At 45.8% G+C, this 12,027-nt stretch overlaps 1 protein-coding gene across 6 annotated transcripts in view; it reads right to left on the bottom strand.

Moving 5' to 3' along the window:
* slc29a1a (solute carrier family 29 member 1a) overlaps positions 1-12,027 on the bottom strand; it is a 62,359-nt gene that overhangs the window by 25,879 nt on the left and 24,453 nt on the right. The window contains exon 2 of one of the 6 annotated variants that reach the window (XM_071380364.1): positions 6,957-7,002. The exons of 2 other annotated variants lie outside the window; for them this stretch is intronic. The gene's annotated coding sequence lies outside the window, so the exon portion shown is untranslated. Of the gene's footprint in view, positions 1-2,994; positions 3,103-6,796; positions 6,929-6,956; positions 7,003-12,027 lie in introns of those variants that run through there. 3 more of the 6 variants (XM_071380365.1, XM_071380370.1, XM_071380363.1) reach the window with 3 other exon arrangements.

The following is a 12,027-nucleotide window of genomic DNA, read 5'->3' as shown; positions in this document are numbered from 1 at the left end:
GTCCTCTATGGCCAGTCAGGAAAGTTTAAGAGCATGTTTGAATCAATTGCCACGTCCAAAGATACAAATCTGACCACCCTGGTCAGGGTGGACTGTGTGGAATACTGCTATTAGAGCTGTGCTAGGGCAGTATGAGCGGGTACTAAGCAGCCTAGAGGAGATGGCAAAAACTGCATCCAAGACAGCTTCAACTGCCAGTGGCTTATTCGATCACTTCAGCAAAGGCAAGACTGTGTTGGGCCTCACACTTGCCTCTGCTGTTCTTGGAGAGCTTGAATGTCTAAACATTTCACTACAGAAGAAAACTCAGACTGTCTCTGGTATGCAGGCTGCAGTCGAGTGTGTGCGGTCATCTCTTAGGGGCACGAGAAATTACGAAAGCTACCTTGCACTGTATGAGAAAGCAACAACATTGCTTGACTCTATTGAATCCATTGAGACGCACTCAAGACGATTTGCTGGCAAAGCAGTGGATCACTATAGGGCAGAAATTTTTTAAGTGTTGGATGGTGTGGCGGTTCAGTTTGGCGACCGTTTTGACCAGGACAGTCTAAACGTCCTGCAAAAGTTGGAAAGAGCGCTTCTCACGGGGGAGTTGGATGAGTCTCTAGATCAGTACCCAGAACTGAACATAGATTGTCTTTCAGTGCAGATTCCTCTCTTTCACAACAAATACCCCTGTAGCAGCAGTGGAGAGGCAGCAGAGGTCCTCAGGAGGCTTCCAGTGGAGGTGCGGGGGTTGTTTGACCAAGTTGAGGTGCTGATCAGAATTTTGTTTGTGGTGCCAGTGTCTTCATGTGAGGCTGAGAGGAGTTTCAGTGCACTCCGCAGGTTGAAGACTTGGTTACGGGCTAGCATGGGCCAAGAGAGACTGAATGGCGTAGTTGTCTGTAATGTACATAAAGACAGGCTGGACAGTCTCAAGAGGGAAAATATCTGCCAGCAATTTGTTGGATCCATTGAAACCCACAAACATATGTTTGGTTCTTTTGTTCAGTAGTGTGTATAGCAGTGGTTTTCAACCTTTTTTGGGTACTGGAACCCCTGCATATTTTGAGGCAAGGCAGGCAAGGTTTTGAGCGGTCCTCAGGGACCTCCACTCTATATTATATGTAAACTTACTGGAAACCTTGTGGTACTGACTACATTCATTACACTTTTTTATTTCACGGACGCCTTGCAATTAGTCCATGGACCCCTGTTTGAGAACCCCTGGTGTAATTGATATTTACCATGGCCTTTTATATTTTTATTTATTTATACATATATTTGTTTGCCTTCACCTCCCTTATCTCACCTCACTTGCTCACATTGTATATAGACTTATTTATTTATTTATTTTTTATTTTATTTTTTTTTATTTATTTTTTTTTATCACTGTATTATTGACTATATGTTTGTTTTACTCCATGTGTAACTATGTGTTGTTGTATGTGTCGAACTGCTTTGCTTTATCTTGGCCAGGTCGCAATTGTAAATGAGAACGTGTTCTCAATTTGCCTACCTGGTTAAATAAAGGTTAAATAAATAAATAAATAAAATAAAAAAATTTGTTCTTTTGTTTAGTAGTTTTCAGTACACTTACAAATGATTTATTTCATGTTATTTTATTTAAAATTGCATACTTTGTGCGACATACTTGTCCATAGCTGCTGTTTGAAGAGTTGAGACACTGACTGAAGGATATTTTGTTTGATTTATTTGGGTTTTTCATTGAAGTAGTTATTTTGCTTTTAGAACTGTACTTATTTTAAGCTTTTTGTTCTTGTAAAGATATTGTAGTAGACTCAGGCCAGGTGCACATATTTAATGACTATATAAATGTATCAGAAAAAGTCAAATTAAAAGGTCAATTCAATACGGAGACCAACTTTGTGATGGTTCTCAATGGAGATTCTTTTAGATGTGATCACACCATGTTCATTGTATTTATGAAAACTACACCCATACAGTGTACAGTACCATTGTCACCTACTGACCTTTCTTGATATTGCTGGTTGTAAGTACGAATACCTGCATACATACTGGACTGGTAAGGAGCACTGCTATAACTATTATTAGTAGTAGAATTATAATGATTTAAACATTTGAACAAGTTGGGAAAACCCTTCAGTTAACTACTGTACCTATCAATTATCCAGTTGTAGGAATTATGGTTCCTCAATATACATTTAACATATTACAACGTAGGATATGTGTTACAGCACTACTTTTGGTGTCCCCCTCAGGAATTGCTCTTGAGAAAATTTAATGTAATTGTCCCCTCCAAGGTTGACATCAGATTTTCGCCCCTGCCCAGCTCGTGGGTAACGCTGGGCTAACCATTCTTCTATGACTTGGATATAGCAGGCTATAGTATAGCCAACCAAGTCTTCTGGGAAACATTGAAAGTAATATTTGGTCATGCGAGTACACAACTATATCAAAGACATGACACGTTTCGGCATTGTTAACTGACAGCGCGAGCTAGCCAACTCATACGAGCGAACGTGCTTACTCAGAAAGAAGAAAAAACATGAATGCAACATTCACACATTGCTAACTAGGTCGTCCGATCACAAGAATTGGACAGCGACCTAACGTTAACAAACAGATGGGTGTTTAGCCAGACACGCAACCCTATAGTCCCCTTGCCTTGTTTTTGCCGCACTACTTTGCGCGCTTCAAAGTTGGCGCTAAATGTATTCACAAATTAGGACAACAGAGTTTTCTAGAACAAACCATCGGTGTTTGTCAGCACCAAGGCGGGGAACATGTTATGAAAAATCAAACAAAATGACAGTGTAGTTATGAGAATAACCTTTAGCTAACAATTGCGACATCTCAAAGAAATTAGCTAACGTTACTCATTCGTAAACAAAATGCGCAACCATAAATTGTCGATACAAGTTACTGCAATAATTTACTCATTTGTAAACTATTCTACAATTGATCTATGAATGTACAAGTAGTTTTCAACAAAAAGTTAAATTATATTTTCTAAGGCAACTGTACCTTAGCGTGAGAAGAGTAGTCTGTCCTCAACGCTGTCCAGAATAGATTCCGAATTTACGAAATAGTGAGGAGTCGCATGTATATCCCCCAGCTCGTGGAGTGACTGAAAGCAGGGGTGTATTCATTACATCTTGTAACGGAAACCGTTGACCGTTTCTGTTGCACCACGTTTTTCAACAGACGAAACGTTTTGCAACATACTTGGCGTAATGAATGAACCCCAGCAGGGCCACGTTCAGATGCCATACGTTGTTGAACTTTGCAGATATAAATACCACGAATAGAGACGACATGATTCCTTGTTCTACGTGTCTCTATATTTACATAACACGTTTATATCTGAACTTTCCAAAGCGTCGTGTTCTGCTGAACGCGCCCCATCACGGATTTATAGGACTCTCCCCTTGACCAATATGACTGAGAAATATCACTAACTTTTTGGTGATCATAACCTAAAGATACTATCTATCACCAAAGCATTGATTTAGCTAATTAATTACTTTTCAAATAACATTCACTGAATACAACATATATTCTACAACAGGTATTTATTTCACTTTACCGTAAAATGCTTACTTATGAGCCCTTCCCAACAATGCAGAGTTAAAAAGTAAGAAAAAAGCAAAAAATTATATATGAAATAGTAACACAATAAAATAAGGGAGTGAACGTTATTTATAATAAGGGTTACATGGAGAAAATCTGACTGAAATGAAAACGGATGGCCCTCCCTTCAGCTAAATATATTTGACCTAAACCCTGCCTGAATGCTTGAAAAAAATAAACGTGACTCTCACCTATAGCTGCAGGAAGTATGGGTGCTGATGGTGCTGCAGCACCCCCTGAAAAATCACCCCCACCCCCAAACATCTTCCCGTAGCTATGTCCTCTTCTATACCCACAATTATAATTAAAACAAAGTGGATAGCAGAGAACATGTCTACCGTTTATCCTCACTTCTTGGACAGACCAGAGCCTTAGATATGCCAAATCAGTGTGTCTTGTTTGTGTCCAAATCAGTGTGTCAAAACTGTCCCTGTTTGCAAATATTTAAATCTCAGACGTCATTAGGAATCTGAGCATGGTACAGTACTTTCAAAAGTTAGGCCTACTTTTCCACCCCAGACAGAGTAGGCCTACCAATGCAGAAAAATGTAAGCCTTAACTGCTTGCTACTCTACTTCCTTGGCTTAACCCAACGAGAGAAGGTCAGAAGTTTCCCTAAAATCTGTCTGGGTTTATACAGCTTCTATTGTACAGAAAGTTAATCATTTAATCAATTGATAGTGTCAGAATTTGATCACTTCCCAAGAAAAGTCACTTTTTTGTCTCCTCGACTATAGAAGTTTATAGATCAGCCTCTGAATGTCAAAGAAACGAAACAATAATATCCCCATATGCATCAGAGTCACATCTTTCCCGGGTATTTTACAGCTTGTTTCTAGCATTAGGTACTGTTATTTTTCTTATAAATCTTAAACTAACAAGGGGTAGGCCTGTGCTTTAGGATATGTAAATAGTGCACAGTGGGTGGAGGAATTGACTGACACATCTATGGATATAGCAGCCTATAGCCTAATTTCTTACCTAGGAAGAAATAGGCTCCAACGCAAAGCCCTCTTGTTGTTAATGAAGTCTCATTTAGATGAAGACGTTGAAATGGATTATGCCTACTCAAATATGCCTACCTGCAGCACAATGAGCTTTCCATTTCCGATTGACTGTGCTGCGGCTGCTGCTTCAAGTTTCGGCACCACAATATAAATTACTTGAATCTGGCTTATTGTGAGGTCAATAATTGATAAATATATCATGGGCAAGAAACATATTGTTTTTAATAAAAATCTATTATTGTTGTAGCAGGCTATCAAAGTTGACCTCCGGTCCTCCTCATATTCGCGCTCTCCTTCTCAAAATGGTAACCAGTCAGGAATAGGTGAAGCGAGAGGTTTTACTCTCGCCAAAATAAGACCAATGTGTTTCTACGGGCATATTTTGGACCTAAGCCTTTGCCTGCCTTTCCACCTTTGGGGCAACGACTCCTATTGTTAGGACGAAGACATGAGCATTTCGTCATTATATACAGATCTCTGTGGTAACATGATAGTTATACTTTATTCTACGGAGGGCCTTAGGGGTCATTGTGTCGAAAGAAAAACAGGCCAGGCTTATCAATTCTCAGTTTTTTCATCCTTTCCCTCAATTTTTAAATTAAGTCCCTCAATATAAAAATACATACCCTCAGATCTCTCCTGCAGATTCGAACACACCCTTATCATGGATTGATCAGAGTTAATCGAGTTCTACTTCAATCTTGGTTGGAAATATAAAGATTTCCTTCATTATTTGAATATGTTATTGAGATAACCTCATTAATTTACAGATTTGACTTCCTTTTCAGAACCATGGCTGATATGGATGACTTGATAAACGATGGTTCAAATGATAAGCTACTCCTGACTCCTTGTGGATTTGTGTAGCCTCTCTCTAGGCCAATTCATTTTAAAATGATTTGAGGCAATGCATTTTTTATTAAAGGAATTTATTTTTGTATTAAGGGAACGAAGAAAAAAAATGGAGGAAACGGATGAAGAATCTGACTACATCAAAATTACTACCAACTGTAATTACAGGCAATAAAAAGTGCATGTAAACATTTGAGGCCGGTTTAAAATACTCACTTGGTCTCAAAATGCAGCATGATTGAAGGTTCAAAACTTACTTCACAATCGTATACCCCTTAGTACCCTACTGTGAAAGTATTCACCACCATCGCTCCTCAATTACCACTCACGCACAGCAAGTCACAAGGCTGACTTGTGATTTACAATTCAAACCATACAGTAGTTCAAATCAAGTTAGAGAGAGATAACGCCAGAGCACATCCAATAGGAGTTAGGCTCTTACGAGGAAGGTATAGTCTGAAGACATACACCTGACTGGTATTATGTGAACATTCAGCTTGCCCTGCTTGGTCATGGGTCAGCAGCAGTCATCACTCCCAACACTTGTTGTCAAAACACAATCTTGAGTTGATTTGAGAAATGTTCTCGATCCACTGCCGACAACCGAATTGAAAGACTTGGTGAAAGAAAAAACATAATTCCATAATTTTGGGGGAGATTTACCATAAGAACAAATACTCTCTGAAAGTGTGTGGGAACTTTTCCAATTCCATGTCTGTTTTGTAATCTCAAAACTCAACAATCTACTTTGTTAATAGTAACAAAGTGTCCTGGGTGAGGTTGGATATTGAAGGTGCTAAAACTGACTTTACAACGTGGAGCTGAATTTCAGAATCAAGCTAATAGCATTTCCATAGCACATCAGGTATTACATTCAAGAGAAATGTGCTGAAGACAAACAAGGGAAATATGCATGTATCAGGTATGAAGGTAAGACCCAGATGCAGACAACGTCGAATTAACAATGGTTTAATAATCCAAAGGTGAGGCAAAGGTACAGGTCGGCAGGCAGGCTCAGGGGCAGGTAGAGTGGTCAGGCAGGCGGGCTCAGTCAGGACAGGCAAGGGTCAAAACCAGGAAGGTGAGAAAAGAGAGACTGGGAAAAGCAGGAACTGAGAACAAAAACACAGGTTGACTTGGCAAACAAGACGAATTGGCAACAGACAAACAGAATACAGGTATAAATACACAGGGGATAATGGGGAAGGTGGGCGACACCTGGAGGGGGGTGGAGACCATCACAAAGACAGGTGAAACAGATCAGGGTGTGACAGAGGTCCCCCCCCCTGCCCCTGCCCCCCCAGGGGCACCACCTGGTGTCCTACTTGGGTGCTTACCTGGTTGACCGGGGTGCTGGCGGGGGAAGTCGGCGATGAGGGCTGGGTCCAGGATGTCTCTAGCGGGGACCCAGCACCTCTCCTCCGGGCCATAACCCTCCCAGTCAACCAGTTACTGAAATCCCCTGCCACATGGTCGAACACTCCGGAGGCGTCTCACCGTGTACACCGGAAGGCCATCGATGACACGGGGAGGAGGGGTGGGCCTAGAAACAGAAGACAAAGGGCTGTGAGACACAGGCCTAATCCTAGACACATGGAAAGTAGGATGAATACGGAGGGTATGGGGTAACAAAAGATGAACAGCAGTGGGGCTAATGACTCTTGAGATGGGGAACGGGCCAATGAAACGGGGGTAAAGTTTACGGGATTCTACCCGGACGGGCAGGTCCTGGGTGGAGAGCCATACCCTCTGCCCGAGCCGATAGCGTGGAGCAGGGGTCCGGTGGTGATCCACTTGTCGCCTATACCTGGAAGTGGTCTTCAACAGAGCGATCCGGGCTCTCTTCCAGGTACGGCGACAGCGGAGGATGAATATCTGGGAAGAGGGATATCTGACTTCCTCCTCTTGCTCGGGGAAGAGCGGAGGCTGATATCCCAAGGAACACTCGAATGGCGAGAGACCCGTGGCAGAGCAAGGAAGGGTGTTGCAGGCGTACTCAACCCATACCAGTTGCTGACTCCAGGTGGTAGGGCTGGTGGAGACTAGGCAGCGAAGTGTCGTCTCTAAGTCCTGGTTGGCTTGCTCCAACTGCCCATTGGACTGGGGGTGGAATCCGGAGGACAGGCTGGCCGACGACCCAATGAGTGCACAGAACGCCTTCCAGAACTGGGACGAGAACTGCGAAGCCCGGTCGGACACCATGTCCACCGGGAGTCTGTGGAACCAGAAGACGTGCTGCACCATAAGCTCGTCCGTCTCCTTGGCCGAGTGTAGTTTGGGGAGAAGAATGAAGTGGGTCGACCACAGTCATGATGGCAGTGTTGTCCTCAGACGGGTGGAGAACCGTGACAAAATCCAGGGATATATGGGACCAGGGACGGTGAGGGACAGGCAGTGGTTGGAGAAGACCAGCCGGAGCTTGCCGAGGAGTCTTGTTCTGTGCGCAGACAGCGACAAACACGGCAACATCCGGAACCATAGTAGGCCACCAAAAGCGTTGTCGCACTAAGGCCAGGGTCCGACGAGAGCCTGGGTGACAGGCAAGCCTGGAGGAATGGGCCCACTCCAGGACCGCAGAGTGGACAGCGTCAGACAAACATCTGGTTATCTGGGCCCCCCCAGGGTTCGGCTGGGACCGTTACGCCTCCCGTACCTGTTTCCCTATACCCCAGTTGAGTGCCGTCGCCAGGCACGAGGTGGGAAGGATGGTCTCGGGCTCCGAGGTGATAACCGCGGGGTTATAGTGGTGAGACAGAGCATCCGGCTTGACGTTCTTGGAACCCAGCCGGTAGGAGAGGGAAAAGTTGAACCGGGTAAACAGCAGGGCCCATCTCGCTTGCCTGGAGTTGAGGCGCTTGGAGGTGTGGAGATACTCCAGGTTTTTGTGGTCGGTCCACACAATGAACGGATGTTCCGCCCCTTCCAGCCAATGCCTCCATTCCTCCAACGCCATCTTCACCGCGAGAAGCTCCCGATTCCCCACATCATAGTTCCTCTCCGTGGCTTTGAGGCGGTGAGGGAAGAAGGTGCAGGGATGCAGCTTAAGATCCAGGGCAGAACGTTGGGACAGGACAGCCCCCACTCCGACATCCGAAGCGTCGGCCTCCACCACGAACTGACGGGATGGGTCAGGATGAACCAGGGTAGCAGCAGTGGTGAAGCGGTGTTTAAGGTCCCGGAACGCCCGGTCAGCAGCAGAGAACCACGTGAACGTAACCTTGGTAGAAGTGAGTGCAGACAGGGGGGAGGCCAGGGTGCTGTAACCCCGGATAATGCTGCAATAAAAGTTGGCGAACCCCAGGAAGCGTTGCAGCTGCACCCTGGACGTAGGCTGAGGCCAATCCACCACCGCTTTCACCTTCTTGGGATCGATCTGGACACTCCCAGCAGAGATGATGTAGCCCAGAAAGGGAATGGTGGAGCGATGGAACTCACACTTTTCCACCTTAAAAAACAACTGGTTCTCCAGAAGGCGCTGGAGAACATGTCAGACGTGGAGCACGTGCTCTTGGGGGGAGCGGGGGAAGACGAGGATGTCATCCATGTAGACAAAGACGAACCGGTTCAACATGTCGTGGACAACATCCTTCACCAAAGCCTGGAACACGGCAGGGGCGTTGGCGAGGCCAAAGGGCATGACCAGATATTCGTAGTGGCCGCCTTGAAGGTCTTCCACTCATCCCCCTCTCGTATTCGCACCAGGTGGTAGGCGTTTCGTAGATCCAGCTTGGAGAAAACTGTGGCCCCCTGGAGCGGCTCGAACGCCAAGGAAATTAGTAGTAGCGGATAACGGTTCTTCACAGTAATGCCATTGAGGCACCCGTAGACCAGTTGATGAGGGGATTGATTCCCTGACACACGTAGGTTGATGGGAGTGGTGTTATGGATGACCCTTCCTATAGAGCGCCCAGAGTCAATGAGGACACGGAGAGATTTGGACTGGTTTCCCCACAGCAGAATGACATGAAAAGGGGTGCGAGTAAGGGAATCAGAAAAGTTCTCCATATGGCCCACCAGAGTACTCGCTCCGACCGGTGAGCCTGGTCTTTTACCAGGCAAGAGGACATAAAATGACCAACAGTCCCGCAATACAGACAGCTCCTTGTGTTGATCCTGTGTTGCCATTCCGCTGGTGATAGCTCAGCCCTGCCTAGTTGCATAGGCTCGGGAAACAGTGCCTCGGACGTCTTTGGTGACTCTCAAGGAAGGTCGGGATACCTCGGGTGCTCTCGGCAACGGGACCGTTGGGGACTTCCGGGATGATGCGGAGGCGAGGTGGAATCCCTGGACATGCGAGCAAAATCAAATCCTCTCCATCCGTTGTTCCCGCAATCTCCGAGACCCCATGCAGGAACATGTCGAACAGTGCTTCCTGGTTCCACGCACACTCCGCTGCCAACGTGCAGAAATCCACCGCATAGTCGGCCACTCTGTGGGCGTTCTGCCGGAGCTGGATTAGCTTTCGGGAAGCTTTTCTCCTGGAGAACGGGGCATTAAAAACCTTCCTCACCTCTCCCACGAACCCCTCCAGACTCACACACATGGCCGGTAGTTGTTCTCATACGGCGGTAGCCCAGGTGAGAGCCCGCCCAGACATCAGCGTGATGAGGTAGGCCATCTTGGCGCGATCTGAGGGGAAGGAGGGAGGGCACACTGAGCTAAAAACGCAGACAGGTGCTCGGCTCTCCATTAAAGTGTTCCAGGGGATGTAAAACAGGGCTCCCGGGAAGGTGGAGCGACGCTGCTAACTGCCGAGTTACTGAGGGGCGGTGGGGTTACCACCTTGGCAGGCTGCCCCCCAGACAACCCACGGAATTGCTCTAGCAGCATGTCCAACGCCCGGTCATGGCGCTCAGCCAACGTTTCTGTAACGGCTTTCGTCGGTGGAAGGAGAGGACCAAAGCGCAGTGTGGTTAGTGTTCATCTTAATTTAATAATAATCAAAAAACAGAACACTTCAAATACAAAACAACAAAAGTGAAAACCGAAACAGTTCTAACTGGTGCAGACACACAAAGACTGAAAACAACCACCCACAAAACACAATAGAACACAGGCTACCTAAAGATGGTTCCCAATCAGAGACAATGACTAACACCTGCCTTTGATTGAGAACCATATCAGGCCAAACGAGAAACCCCACATAGAAACAGAAAACATAGATAATACCCACCCAACTCACGCCCTGACCAACCTAAAACAAAAGACAAAACAAAGGAACTAAGGTCAGAATGTGACAGTTTCGACCCCCTCCATAAGACCACGAAGCAATTCCTCGTGCCTACCAATGGAGGCTCCTTGGGAGGAGATGGCTTGCGCAGCTGGCCCGGGTCTGCTGAGTCAGTCATGGCCAGTTCGTACTATCAGGTATGAAGGTAAGACCCAGATGCAGACAACGTCGAATTAACAATGGTTTAATAGTCCAGAGGTGGGGCAAAGGTACAGGTCGGCAGGCAGGCTCAGGGTCAGGCAGAGTAGTCAGGCAGGCGGGCTCAGAGTCAGGACAGGCAAGCGTCAAAACCAGGAGGGCGAGAAAAGAGAGACTGGGAAAAGCAGGAGCTGAGAAGAAAAACACTGGTTGACTTGACAAACAAGACGAACTGGCAACAGACAAACAGAGAACACAGGTATAAATACACAGGGGGTAATGGGGAAGATGGGCAACACCTGGAGGGGGGTGGAGACAGTCACAAAGACAGGTGAAACAGATCAGGGTGTCAGCATGATTGCAGAGCCTGACAGTTGAAATGAAACAAGAATGGACATGAACTCATTTGGCCAAGCACTCTATGTGGCAGCTACTTCATCTGAGTGTGTGTAAAATGAGTAATCTGTAAAATAAGTAAACAGCCTCCACAGTGGGGGAGATGCAGAGATCAGTGAAACACTCGTGAGGGCCAAACCCCTGCAGATGTATTTACTATGTCCACATCTACAGTCAGAAAGTATTTACACCTGTCAGGTTTTGGCCAGGACTGTTTAGGTTTTGTTCACTAGATGTCCCCCTTGCACCTTTTTTGTACCTTTTGTTTTTCTTGCTCCAATTATTGTTTGCACCTGTAAGTCATTCCCTTGTTAGTATTTAAACCCTGTGTGTTCCTTAGTTCCTTGCTCAGTGTTTGTAAGTTAGCACCCAGCCCCAGCCCAAGCCTTGTTTTATATAGACTTTTCTCTTGTTGGATTTTCCAGAGGTTCTCTGGTTTTGTTCTTGTTTATTATTTGAGTAGTCTTTTGAGGTTTGTTTTTCCCTGCTGTTTTTTACCACTTTGTGGATTTTTCGTTGTATTTTGGAGGATATCCATTTTTCATTAAACCACCATCTCTAGTACTGCTGTGTCTGCCTCATCTTCTGGGTTCTGCCAATTATTAAGTGACTGTTTCTCGCATCGGGTCCTGACAGAAACACTGAGCCATTAATATGAACCCAGAGGCAGCCAGTACCCAGGACTTTTTTCCCATGCTGTCCCACCACGAGGGGACTGTCCAACGTCACGAAGCTGCTCTGGTTCAGCAAGAGGCCTTACTGGCTGGACATTCTCAACTTCTGTCGGAGATGATGACTTCCATA

Source organism: Salvelinus alpinus, chromosome 32, assembly GCF_045679555.1.
Source record: "Salvelinus alpinus chromosome 32, SLU_Salpinus.1, whole genome shotgun sequence".
Classification (NCBI taxonomy): domain Eukaryota; kingdom Metazoa; phylum Chordata; class Actinopteri; order Salmoniformes; family Salmonidae; genus Salvelinus; species Salvelinus alpinus.
This window is presented reverse-complemented; position numbering and strand designations above follow the sequence as displayed.